Below are 13,640 nucleotides of genomic sequence, written 5' to 3'. Positions count from 1 at the left end.
GAATCAGCCTGCAATACTGCATTCTAACCATTGCGCCAACAAATTGTGTGTGTATCTTTTCAGTACAGTGGTATCTCAGTACTCATCATTAATTGGTTCTGGGCGGTGCGATGAGTACCAACAATGATGAGTACCAAACAGTTTTTCCCCATAAAGAATAATGTAGTGAAACATAAGGCAACTGACACCAACAAGTTCTAGCATGTACCTTGAGTATCAAACAAACAATGAGTACCAAGACAAAACTTCCATGTCAAAATGCATTATCAAATTTGATGAGTTTCAAAGCAGTTGAGTACCAAAGTACCACTGTATTTGAAAGAATATTCTGCATATAATATAAAAAAATATTTTTGAAACAAGAAATTTTATGAAGTTACAAAAAAAATAGATCCATGCAAAATCACAAGAGAGGTTAAAACTTATGGAACAACAAAACTCATTGAAAAAACTGTTGTAGATTGTGAAGAAAAACTCTGAGACAGCTCTACTTAGCCAGGTCTTCAGCATGTATATACTATTCCCACTGTCTTCAATGTAAACATATCCAAAGAAGGAGCTTCGTGTGATGAAAGATTGAGCCAAAAATATCTAGAACTCATGTAGTTGGGGAATGCTGTTCCCAGTGATTCCTAGTACCATGTTGGTCTGCCTCAAATACAGAACTGATCAGGGAATCAGAGACCACCCTCTTTCATTTGTAATTCTCAGAGTTCTTTTTTTTTTTTTGCTACCCCACATATAAAATCCATTAACCAAGTAATTCACAGTTCTAGTCAGTATAACTAAATTACCCTTTGATAATTGTCCTGGTCCTAATTGGTTTGGGAATTGAACAAGACCAAGAATTCTATGCTCAGTTCCAAATTTTGGATGCATTCTTTAAGTTAGAGTTAGATCATTTGAGATAGCTGATTCAAAAAAATTTGACTAATGTTATACCATTTTATCTAACTGAAAGTTACAAACAGAGTTTTCGTAATACATAAATAGGAGATGTTTGGGAAATTTGAGAATTGATAAAAAAAAGTTGCAAACAGAATTTTTTTCCTCCAAGTGAGGAACATGAATAACAAGTGAAATACATGAATATATTTACATAAATACCTAAATGGTAATTTGTGAGGTATGTTTAGTTTGATACAAGAATATAAACTATGGAAAAATACAGCAAATGTTCGAACAGTTGTCTCCAGCCATATCCTTTGAGTTAACTTTCTCTGGCAGCCAGAATATTTTTGCTGAGAACTTCTCTATTTTTAAAACTTAAAAATAATTCTGACTAGTTTTCTCAGAACATTTCTGGAACACAGGCATATTTACTGGTTTTTAACTCAGGAGAGAAAATCCCGAGGCTCAGAATGATCATACAGTGTGACCTAACAAATGTTTCTCATCTGGGAGTTCTATAGCAACACAACAATTTTAGGGTGTTTCTTCAGTCCCAGATGGATCTGCACAACCATCACAGGTTAGGAAATTGCTTCTTAAAATGTAGCCGAGGACCCCTGGGGGTACCACAGACTCTTTCAGGAGTCTGTGAAGTCAAAATTATTGACCAGATATTAAAGATATTTGCAAAAAGTTAAAATAACATCATCTTTATTATTTTTATTTGTAAAAAAATAAGTGTAATGAAAAACATTTTATGTTAATATCTAATTGGTTTAATATTGTTATCTTACATGATTCAATAAATTATTCTACGAATGCGCCAGTTTTAATCTTTTAGGATGGCAAGTTGATAAACATAACCCATTGAAACAAAAACTTTTTTTGGTCCTCTATCATTTTTAAAAGCAGGAAGAGGCAAAAAGTTTAAGAAACACTGGGTTGAACCAATGACAAATGGTGGAGATGAAATATGGAGGTTAGAGTTACATCTGTAGGCTATGAATGGTAAAAGTGCCAGTTGAGAAAGATAAATTGAGCCCTCAAATTAGTGGGTGCTATTTAGGATTAGGACAGTGGTTGGCAGCTTTTTAGAGGCACATTTTAACATTTTGTGGCTCTGACCGGCAAAGTGGCTGGGATCATATCACCTGACTCCCACATGAAGGAGAAGCATGTATTCATTTTGTCAGGGTGTTGTTTTTTTTTAATGCAGTAGACCTGTTTAGGACTTACACTGCAATTTTCATCTGTTTCCCAACTGTGTTGTCAGTTTACCACAGTTGTAATCAAAATGGGATTCTTTTAAAGCTACTATTTCAGATATTTGCAGAGCTGTAAAAGAATGACTAGCCAGGCCATTGGTGTTGACTTTAAAATATTAAGCCCAATTCTGCTTTGAATAGGATACCTCACAACTGATCATACTTGTTGAGGCTGTTGGGGATTCTGCTTGAGCAACATCTAAGCAGCCATTCCTCTTTCCCAGTTTAATAGAAGAATCTCTGTCTTGTTAGCAATTCTAATTCCTTTTCTGATTTGTGTATGTGTGTGCAAGACAGAAATAAAGTGAATTTTCTAATATTTCCTTTCCCACCCTTTTTTAATTTGCATACAACATTGTTTTCATTTTGCTTAGTCACCATTAGGGCTCCAGGTAGTTTATAGTAAACAAAAACATGAGGAAATGAAGAACAGCAGGCCACTTGAAAAAAAAAACAACAAATTCTGATTGCCCAATGTAAAGCAAGTCCAAAAATGTATTGTTTTACACACCTTCATTTATAAACAGAAGGAAGACTAGGAGATACCTCTGGTGAGGTATTCTTTCACTGCCCTACAGCAATTGATTCAAAAGTCCTGGTTTAAATGTAGCAATTATTGTTTCCTGTGACAGACACACACAAAAGTGGACCTAATGGGAGGATCAAATGTTTTATTGTAGGTTTTTTATGTTCTGTCTTCCTTCCAAAAATTTCAAGGTGGTCCATGCAGTACTGTATCTCCCACCCACCACTCCCCTTATTTCCTCTATAGCAATCCTGTTAGATATGTGAACTAATAGATGTCTAACATTTCTGCTGTGATTGTTGAGCCAGTATTTCTTAGTTCTGTTTGGGCTTTTCTTTTTTTAGTTTTTACATGTAAATATTGTTTCTATATGTAAGCAAACATCTATTAAAAAATGGGACAGCCCTCAAAATTTTTCAGCTAACAGTGGAAATACAAGAACCTGTTCAATGAAGTAAACTTTGCCATTGATGCTCTTCTTGGAAAGAAGGCCTTTGCATAATTTATTTCAAGTCGTAGGAAGATATACATTTTTCATTTGCCACATTGGTTTCCATCCGATCCTGCAGTGTGGCTGAGCAGCTTACTCTGTGCTTCTGAATTCAGCTTCAATTGCTTCTGATGCCTGATAGTGTTCTATAAAAGAAATATTCCTTCTAAAATGAGATGGCATCTGCCACTCAAAAACTTAGAAATTGAGATTCGGTTGGAATTGAAGGCAGACAGATCTGGTGCAATGCAGAAGATGTGGGTGAGATTTTTTTTAAAAAATAGTTAGATAATTGCTGGGGTGGTGGGGGGTTAGGACTGAAATTAGCCTGAGGGCTCACTGCTTCTCTTTCTGATAGCTTCTTTCCTTCTTCACACCTTCCACTTAACTGCAGAGGAAGGGGCTGATCCTCTTGTAAGATGTCTGAACAAATGGACAATTGTGGAATCCTTGGTGCTCTCTGAACATGGTTGTTGTTTTCATACAGATGTTTCATTCCCCGGCTAAGTAACATCTTCAGTGCAAATGGACAATTTGCAGAGAATTTTCAAAAGGAGGTGGAGGGCCTCTGGATGTTGATGGGGCTCTATGAACACAACTGGTTTTAACAGCATCAAGTTGGTAAACATTATGTTAATCCAGGTACTACAGCAATTAGCAGTTATTAGTGGAAATTATAACTGCAGTGATGTCTGGTTTAAATCTAAAGTAGTTCTGTTTTGAACACAAGGGTTCAAAACAGGAAGAGGTGCTGCTATATATAGCTTAATATTTTCTGACTTTTCTCAACTGTTAGAGTAAGGCTTAAGAAGCAATACTTAACCAACCGTGTGTGGTAGACTGGTTACATTTTGCTGTTTTCTGTTTCCCCCCAAGAAAAACAAATGTAAATATGAAAGTCTTCCTCATAATTTCTCCATTCCTAGAAGGGGGGAAAAATGACCTGCGGAAGCTCAGTCAGGAACTGACAGAATAACAAAATATATTTGCTTGACTAAACTGGGATATCTGTGAAATGGGCCACTTTTATTAACTGTTCTCAACTATGGCTTTACCTGCTTTATAGTCCTTATTGTGGTTACGGAGAGTGAAGGGCAGGCAGCCCAAACATGTCCTTGAGTTGTGCTCTCAAGAGAGAATTGCTGAATTGATTCCCCAGAAAAACATGAGAAGTTGCCACAATGGATATACTTTCATCACTTCTGTAATTTGAGAAAATTTCTCTAGAGCATGACCTCGTAAAAGGGCAGAAAGATTGCAGGATCCACGTGATTAAATTTAGGCTGCCCACTTTTCTATGGAAACTCTGGGTTTCTTTCAGCTGCCTGTTATTTCCTTAACCATGGCTTATTCAGACTGTGTATCACAGGTGGTCCTTGACTTACAACCATTCATTTAGTGATCATTCAAAGTTGCAAAGGTGCTGAACAAAGTGACTTACAATAAATTTTGATGCTTAACGGCTATTGCAGCATCCCTGCAGTCACATGATCAAAATTTAGACTCTTGGCAAATGGCGTATTTATATGTTTGCAGTGTCCCAGGGTCATGTGATCACCTTTTGTGACCTTCTGATAAGCAAAGCCAGATTCACTTAACTACCATGTTACTAACTTAATGACTGCAGTGATTCACTTAACAACTGTGGCAAGAAAGGTGGTAAAATGGTGCAAAATTCACTTAACAACTGTCTTGCTTAGCAGTGGAAATTTTGGGCTATAATGATAGTTTTAAATTGAGCACTACTTGTATTTGGAATTAAGCCCCATTGGAAACAGATGTCTTCTAAGTGAACATATTGTTAATCTTTCAATTTATCTCTGGTACTTTTCTTTGCACAGTATAATCTTCCTTTATGACATGCTGCAACACAGAAGACAGAACTCATATCTCCTGTGCAGATCTGTTGTAGGATCAGGTCATATTTCTGTCAATGACCATTCATTCCTGCATTTCAGCTATCTTATATCTAGCAAATGAGTGTTCTGCATATTTCTGAGAACATAACTCTGCTTCATCAACATCTTCATCAACGATTTGGAAGAGGGGATAGATGGGGAACTCATCAAATTTGCAGACGACACCAAGCTGGCAGGAATAGCCAACACTCCAGAAGACAGGCTTAAGATACAGAAGGATTTGGACAGACTTGGGCACTAACAAAATGAAATTCAATGGTGAAAAAAGTAAGATTCTACATTTAGGCAAGAAAAAACAAATGCACAGGTATAGTATAGGTCAGTGGTGGCAAACCTATGGCACGGGTGCCAGAGGCGGCACTCAGAGCCCTCTCTGTGGGCACGCGTGCCATCGCCCCAATCCTAGGCCTTCAGCTGGGTTTTATAAAACCTTTTCGCTTTAGGCCTCTGCCGCCATGTGCAAAAAAAAAAAGTTCAACCAATCAGTCAATTTCAACTTCTCGTGGAAAAAAAAAAGATCTTGCAAAGTTGGAATTGATTGATTGAACTTTTTAGTCCCACCCAGTCTGCTGTTACCACCGCAGCCACGCCCACCCAATGGGCCACACCCACCCAATGGGCCACACCCACCCGGCACCCGACGATGCATAAGTGGGTTTTGGGTTGCAGTTTGGGCACTCGGTCTCTAAAAGGTTCGCCATCGCTGGTATAGGTGGTACCTTGCTCAATAGTAGTAACTGTGAGAGGGATCTCGGAGTCTTAGTGGACAATCACTTAAATATTAGCCAGCAGTGTGCTGCAGCTGCCAAAAAGGCGAACACAGTGCTAGGCTGCATTAACAGAGGGATAAAATCAAGATCACGCGAAGTGTTAATATCACTTTATAATGCCTTGGTAAGGCCACACTTGGAATACTGCATCCAGTTTTGGTCACTACAATGTAAAAAAGATGTTGAGATTCTAGAAAGAGTATAGAGAAGAGCAACAAAGATGATTAGGGGAAGGACGAGGGGGGACATGATAGCAGTGTTCCAATATCTCAGGGGCTGCCACAAAGAAGAGGGAGTCAAGCTATTTTCCAAGGCACCTGAAGGCAGGACAAGAAGCAACGGGTGGAAACTAATCAAGGAGAGAAGCAACCTAGAACTAAGGAGAAACTTCCTGACAGTTAGAACAATTAACCAGTGGAACAACTTGCCTCCAGAAGTGGTGAATGCTCCAACACTGGAACTTTTTAAGAAGAGACTGGACAGCCATTTATCTGAAATGGTATAGGGTTTCCTGCCTGAGCAGGGGGTTGGACTAGATGACCTCCAAGGTCTTTTCCAACTTCTTTATTGTTGTTGTTGTTGCTATTATACAATCAAAGTATGCAGAAATGTTTTGTTTGAGTATTAGTAAAGGCCCTGTAAAACTGGATATTTTAGTTTTGTTTGGATTTTATTCCTGGCAAGTTCCCTAAAATATTCTTTTAGTGTTTCTCTTTTAAGCAGTCAAGAACAGGCAACTGCTTAAGAGCACGGATGTCAAACTCGATCACATCACATGACGTATCATGACATATCACAATGTTTTTTTCCTTTGCGGAGCCGGGGTGGGCGTGGCCTGTTCGTTATGTATTGGCCCCTGGGCTGCCAGTTTGATACCCCTGGCTTAGAGCAACCTTGTAACTGAAAGGTTTCGACATATAATTTTGCAGTTGCTGGTTAAGCTTACTCCTGAATTTTTTAAAACAACCCTGAGATTTCTATGATGGTGCCCTATCTTATTTAAATCATGACTTCACTGAGTGTTTCCATATGTGAGGCTTACGTTTACATTTCCTTAGATTGTTCTGTATGAAGCATGCAAAAGTTAAATTGAAACATTCAATTTCTTTTGTTGCTTCAATATCAGCAGTATTTATTTGCTCCAGAAACGCTGTAAGTGTTATTCAACATTGTTTTTTTTAATCTTATGGTAATTAACTTGCTGCTTAGTGCTTTTTACAATTACATGTTTGAAAAGTGTTCAACATGTCCACTCTAAAATGCTGATCATTTTCCAGTAATTGTGAAATAACATTTCATTTTTTTTAAAAAAATGGTATAAGCAAACGATTTATTTTTAACAGTATCTGGACTAAAATAAGCAAGCAAAATTGTTGCATATGTAGCTCAGAAACTAGGCAAGTTCTTGATGAATACTAATTTGTTATATTCTGTCCATTCCATTATCCCAAAGCTATATTACAGTTTCCCCAACTTGGCAGTGTTCAGATGATTGAATATTTCCCCAATTTGGGGCAAGTACCCTTAGTAGGTAACTGAAAATTATGGTAGTTGTTATATAACATATCTGGAAGGTACCATGTTGGGTAAAGTTGGATTCTTCAAAATCCATATATAAATACCACTTTATAACTTTTTACATCATTCCCTTGCTCTGTTTGTAAACAGATCCTAGAACTGATGCATGTTTGAAAATAAAAATAAAAACAGGTGAAAAGTATCGACTTACAATGGAGCCCAAAATTTCTGTTGCTAGGTGAAACATTTGTTAAGTGAATTTTGCTCCATTTTACGACCTTTCTTGCCGCAGTTGCTAAATTAGTAACACGGTTGTTAAGTGAATTTGGTTTCTCCATTGACTTTGCTTGTCAGAAGGTTGCAGAAGCTGATCACATGAGCCCAAGGCGCTGCAAATGTCATAAATATGTTGCCAAGCATCTGAATTTTGATCACATGGCCATTGGGAGGGTGCAATAATTGTGTGAAAAATGATCATGTCACTTTTTTTAGTGTCGTAACTTTGAACGGTCATTAAATGAACTGTTGTAAGTCGAGGACTACCTGTAATATATTTCAAGTAACTTTCTAGCTAGTAAATATAAAACATTGGCCCTTACTAGGAGGTGAAGGTGATTGCAAAGAATCCATTCGGAATTGAATCGTGGCTTGTTTTTTTCAGCAACAGGAGTTTAATTTCTGTTTAGATTGCTGAGAAAACAGCTTCTATGTGGAGATAGCTTTACATATTGCACTAAGGCAGTGGTGGCGAACCTATGGCACGCGTGTCAGAGGCGGCACTCAGAGCCCTTTCTGTGAGCACGCGTGCCGTTGCCCCAGGAGAGTTCGCCAGAATAGCGAGCACGTGGCGTTTGGAAGCGACAGAGCAGGAAGTGAGTGAGCAAGTGGCGTTGGCCTCCCGGGGATGCCCCGGAGATGGCGAGGGACTGGCCCCGGCCATGCTCCCCCAGTCTGTCATGACCACTGCAGCCACACCCACCCAGTGGGCCACACCTCCATGCCCCCCCCAAGGGCACCACAATGCTGATGCAGCCCTGGCACTTTGCAATAAATAAATGGGTTTTGGGTTGCAGTTTGGGCACTCGGTCTCTAAAAGGTTCGCCATCACTGCACTAAGGTAATGCGATGAGATCCAGATGATTATAAGATGGCAGCAAAGAAACATTTTGTATCTGTTTGTTGCCTTCTCATGGCCATCTGAATTTTTGCAGCACCTGTATTATGCAATCCTGCATGATGAATCTAGCTCATGTGTGCCCATGTGAACATCATCAGGGCATTCCTGTAAACTTCCACATAGAATTTGCTTGGGAGGGTTTTCAACTCTGCTGCCTTTGAAGACCAGGAAGCGAGAAGACAGGCTTGTGACTGTGACACTCCAGGCCTTTTATATCTGGGACAGCAGAGAAAGAGACTTCCGTGACATCTAGAGAAGTGGGAGGAGTCAGTTGCTTCTCGGAGGTCATTGTTGATAAATATTCAGTGACTAAAGCTCTTGGAAATAAAGCTTGCCCTGCTGCCACCCTCAATCTGCTTCTATTCTGCGCAAATTTTTGCTTTTTTTCTCTCCCCGTCCTATCTTAAAACCCAATCAGTTTCAGTTCTCCATTGGCTTAACATATTTGAAAAGATTATAGTATGGTAGCTCTGTAAGTTAGATAATGCAATATAGCTTGGGAAGTAACAATGCCCGATGATTAGAAGTGGCTTGTTGGAATGTTTTAGTGTCTGCTTTAGGCTTTTGGGTTCTATCTGGAATGGGCTTAGGAGGTAGGACTGAATATCACACAGTTGAAAAGTGAAAACTGCATGGCAAAGAATATATTAGACTGCTTTTAACATTTCTCAAGAAAACGAAAGCAGATTCGTTTGCTTTTATTTCAATTGCATGTGTGTGCACACAGACCCATGGACATGTGCTTAAAGTCAGAACAGCTTTTTTTTTTTTTTTGAGGCTCACCTTTTTTCTTACTAGCGTCAAATGACCGGTATGTGGTGCTGTGTGCTTTTACTTTTGGAAATCCCGATGCATTGGAACTCCACTGTAGAGTTGAGAAACAGAGAGAGAGAGAGAGCCTGAAAGAGAACCATAACCCTCTCTGGTTCTTGAAGGGTTAATTCTTCCTTACTTTGAGATTAGCTTGGCTGGCTGACCATTGGTGGCTTCTTTCAGTTGTCTCTTACTCTGCCTGTCTCTTGGCAGTGGCTGCAATTTTGGGACTGTCTCCTCCCTCTCCCCCTATGTAGCTGTGATTGGTACAGCCCAAGCCGGCTCTGAGTCTGGAATCCTATGGGATTGTAGCTCAGACCGAGAGACTATTTCATATGAAATACTGGCCACAGTGACTGTAGCTTCCTCCTCTATCGCCCCAGGTATATCCTGGAGATCTCTTGGCCCATGATTAGATAGAAGACAATGGATGCCCCTTGATTAATTTCTCAGCTTCTTGGTTTCCAGGTGGAAAGAGCTGTCTAGTGAGGTCCTGATATTGCCAGGTCTGTAAATGCTTGCAACCTCTTTTTCCCTTCCCTTTTTTTCCTAGGGAGCCTAAATGACTTGAGCCAGTGAAGCTTTCCATTGGTCCGGAGTTAAGAGATGCTTGACAAGTCCGTCTGTTGCAAAACTGAAGTGACAATATCTGTGCAGTGGGTGATGGTGGTGGTGGAGATGCCTGTAAAGTTTTTGACAAAATAGGAAGGAAAAATTTGTTCATATTGCTGCTGGAAGTAAATGCCTGATAGTTATTGGAGAAATAGGCAAGTTCTCTCTTTGCTATTTAGGTATATTGGAGTTTATGCTGAGAAGGGGAATTTGTTTCAAAGAACTGGGAAGAGAGATTTTGGTAAAATCTCTTAACAGTTCTACAAATTCATCATTCAAGGTGCTTCCATTTACCAACCTAGTTTGGGCAAATTTGTTTATCTCCTTCTGGAGAAAGTTTGTGGGGGGGACTTCAAGACATAGCTCTTAGAGTTGACCATAACTATCCATGCATTTTTGTACAGAATGCATTTTCTTTCTCTTTTCCATGCAGAAAATCCCATGCAATTGAGAAAACTAGTGGGTTCCTCTTTGGTTTCTGAGTTAGAATCATCTCTTCCCAAAAGGACAGTTGTTAATACCATATTAGTTCTTTGTTTTGTGCTTAATTTTTGTTAGGATTGATTCTTCTTCCAAGTCGATTGCAATCTTCGGAGTAAACTTTAATGATGATGGCTTTTCTTGACTTTTTTTTTTTTTGCAACAAAGCTAAGAAAAAAAAAAGCCTGTTTGATTTTCTAGTCAATTTCAAATTTGTCTTCTGTTTTTCCCCCCAGCTAACTTTTATAGCCAAAGCTACTTTTCTCGTAACTCTTAAAAAATGTTTTTGAGCAAGAAGAGCAGGGTATTACTGGCAAGATATCTGTCAGTGTTGTCTTTTAAAAAATAAAGATAGCTTGTTTTTGTACAGTTTAAGAATGTCTCATCCTTGGAATAGTGACATTTTGATTACAATAAAATTGTATGGGTAATACATAAAATTGAATGGAGCAGTAATAAGAAAATCATGGCTTATATCCAGACATAACATTTGCTTACATAGAAATGGAAATGGGTATGTTCAGTGGGGATGCTACCTGCTTTTTAACTCAAGAGCTTGTCTTGAGTTAGAGAATGGACTTGCTCTGTACAGCACAGAATGGCACTGCAACCTGAAATAAATATCAACTCACAGAAAAAGAAGCTTCCAAACAGGTACATCGTTTTGTGCTTTCAGCATTTTTATACCAATGGAAAAAATTACTACCTTGCACTTAGTAGTGGATTATTTTTCAGTTAAATGAAAAGGTTACATTAGTAGGAAAATCTAAATAAACAATAGCGGTCTGGAGATGTATTTGAGAATTCTGTGTTCTGTGAATAAGACAGCATAGCTGTCAAGAAAGGTTTTATTCTTGGTCCTTATCTTACTATCAGTTGGGTTACAAGATTAATGATTTCTGGTCTTGGAGAGAAACGAAAGTTCATAAGGAATGAGATGCTTCTGTCCCTTCCTGTTTAACAAAAAGCATGTTCAGATTTTAAATAGAAGAAAAAAATGTAAAAATAACCACTACCAGAACACTCCCTTGATTTTAGGTCTTTTCAGAAATAATTGCTAACCACATTTAAATCCACATTGATTTATATATTTAAGGCATATAATTTTAAAATAGAATACTTTAATTTTTTTCAGAATTATAGTCTTTAAGAAAATCTGTTTCAAGGAAGATCAAATATTACTCTGAAAAACCTTTTTACCTGGTAGTTCTTCACAAAGAAATTGTAGCTCTCTAAACTGATAGAATATCCCTTTTCCCCCTGCAGAGAAGCCAAAATAGTATTCTGTAGCAGAACACTGGGAGAATAATATCATGCTCTTTCACTTCACAAAAAAAGCTTTTTTTTATTTTTTAGGAAACACAACTCCTCTGATGTGTGTGTGTGTGGAGGGGGGGATGGGACAGCATGAAACAAGAAGAATGTATAATAACATTTAAATGGGATGCAGTATGTCTCTGGATGTCACAATAATTTCTTGAGAAATCTCACAATTGTATCTCTATTAGCTACTTAGGATTTTCAAAAGAATGCCATGAAAAGCAATGCAAGATGAATATAACAATTGATCTAGTATCTACAGTATAGTTAAAATCTCGGTGAAGGCATTTCTTCATAAAACAGGAAGTTGACACTGTACAATATGGTCAGCCTTCTCCAATTTAATGCCTTCCACATGTATTAGGACCATAATTCCCAGAATTTCTAGCTAATGTGAATTTAAGAAGAGATGGTTCTTTCCCAAACTGGTGGGCTGCTGCAGCTCCCGGAATTCCCAGTCAACATGTTAATTGTCTAGAGCAGTGTTTCTCAACCGTGGCAACTTTAACATGGGTAGAATTCCAGAAATTCTGACTGTTGAAGTCCACCCATCTTAAAGTTGCCAAGGTTGGGAAATCCTGGTCTAGAGGACAACAGGGAGAGGAAGGCTGGAATTAATCATGCTGCGGATACAGCAGGAAGTGAAATTAGAATCCTATGTCTTCATTTCTCTAAGCTGTTTGAGGGCAAATATGTAGAGCAAGGTTTAAAAATCCCCCCCTCCATTTTTTTCTGCAAAATTACATGGGCGTAGCTCTGTTGGCAGTCTGGGCTTAGAATCAGTGCTTTTCAATTGGGAGACTGCTCGGCCAATGTGAAGCCTCAGCCTGAAGCTGCTGTGAATGGGGGCAGACTGGGAGCTGTGGGAAATCTGTGTTGCTCAGGCTGTCCTTGAAGCTCACAGGACCAGCTGTACTTGACTGGGCCCCTCATGAGAGATCAAGACAGATGCTGGCTTTGATAGAGCTGCCAAGCTTTCTCCTGATAATTGGCGCAGCCCTTCCTCAGCCCTGCTGGTTTCTCTTAATGAATTGGCTATTTGCAGTGTACACAGAGATCATATTAGGGAAGCCATGTGACGGTCATTAATAAGGCATGATGGAGTTTATCTCTACTTGGCCTGTGCTTGGATCAAGAGTTGGGGGGGGGGTTGGCCCCTGCAAATGTTTCTTCCTGCCATATACCCACTGTAATGCTTTGGCTTAAGCTGGACTTAGGAACCTGGAATAATGTGAGGGCTATAAACAAAATTTGATGTCTGGTGTCTCCTGTGATCACCCACCCTGAAGTGAGGCTTGTGTGGGCTCATCGAATTCTCCTGTGTCTTCAGTAGACTCAGAAATGAATAAGCTCAGTGGCCAAACTAGTTGTTCCTGCGTTGCCCCACTGTTCCGGGTGAGTGTGGTGCTAGCAAAACCTGTTCTGTGGTTTGGTAAGAGAGTAGGAATGGGGTTACTTGAAGCTCTGAGGAATAGGCTACTAATAGCAGTAGGGTTTAAGCCGTTTTAAAACAGAAAGCATGGAAAATCTGCCCGTTCAAAAATTATCTCATCTCATCCACTGATCCGCAGCTGTTTCTAGGGTGCAGTCGAAACTTCCTGGTCCTATTTATTTATTTGTTTGTTTATTCTGTCGTATTTGTATAGCCACCTATCTCACACTTCTCTGTGGCAGCTCCTGCCCTCTGGAATGACCTACCCCCCGACCTACGTACAGTTGCGGACCTGCGCCTTTTTCGCCGAGCCCTGAAGGCCCATCTATTCCGTGCGGCCGGCCTGGCGTAGTTTGATTATGTTTTAGTGGGGGTTTTGCATGGGGTATTTTTAGAGCAGGCCTGTTATTTAATTTGATTTTAGAAC

General features: G+C 39.3%; 1 protein-coding gene across 1 annotated transcript in view; it reads left to right on the top strand.

The window, feature by feature from the left end:
* The first annotated feature begins 9,826 nt into the window (after positions 1–9,826).
* Positions 9,827–13,640, top strand: part of AMPD2 (adenosine monophosphate deaminase 2) — a 39,717-nt gene continuing 35,903 nt past the window's right edge. The window contains exon 1 of the mRNA XM_015821724.1: positions 9,827–9,875. The gene's annotated coding sequence lies outside the window, so the exon portion shown is untranslated. The remainder of the gene's footprint in view (positions 9,876–13,640) is intronic.

Source organism: Protobothrops mucrosquamatus, unplaced genomic scaffold (genome assembly GCF_001527695.2).
Source record: "Protobothrops mucrosquamatus isolate PMUCROS unplaced genomic scaffold, P.Mucros_1.0 scaffold1389, whole genome shotgun sequence".
Classification (NCBI taxonomy): Eukaryota; Metazoa; Chordata; class Lepidosauria; order Squamata; family Viperidae; genus Protobothrops; species Protobothrops mucrosquamatus.
This window is presented reverse-complemented; position numbering and strand designations above follow the sequence as displayed.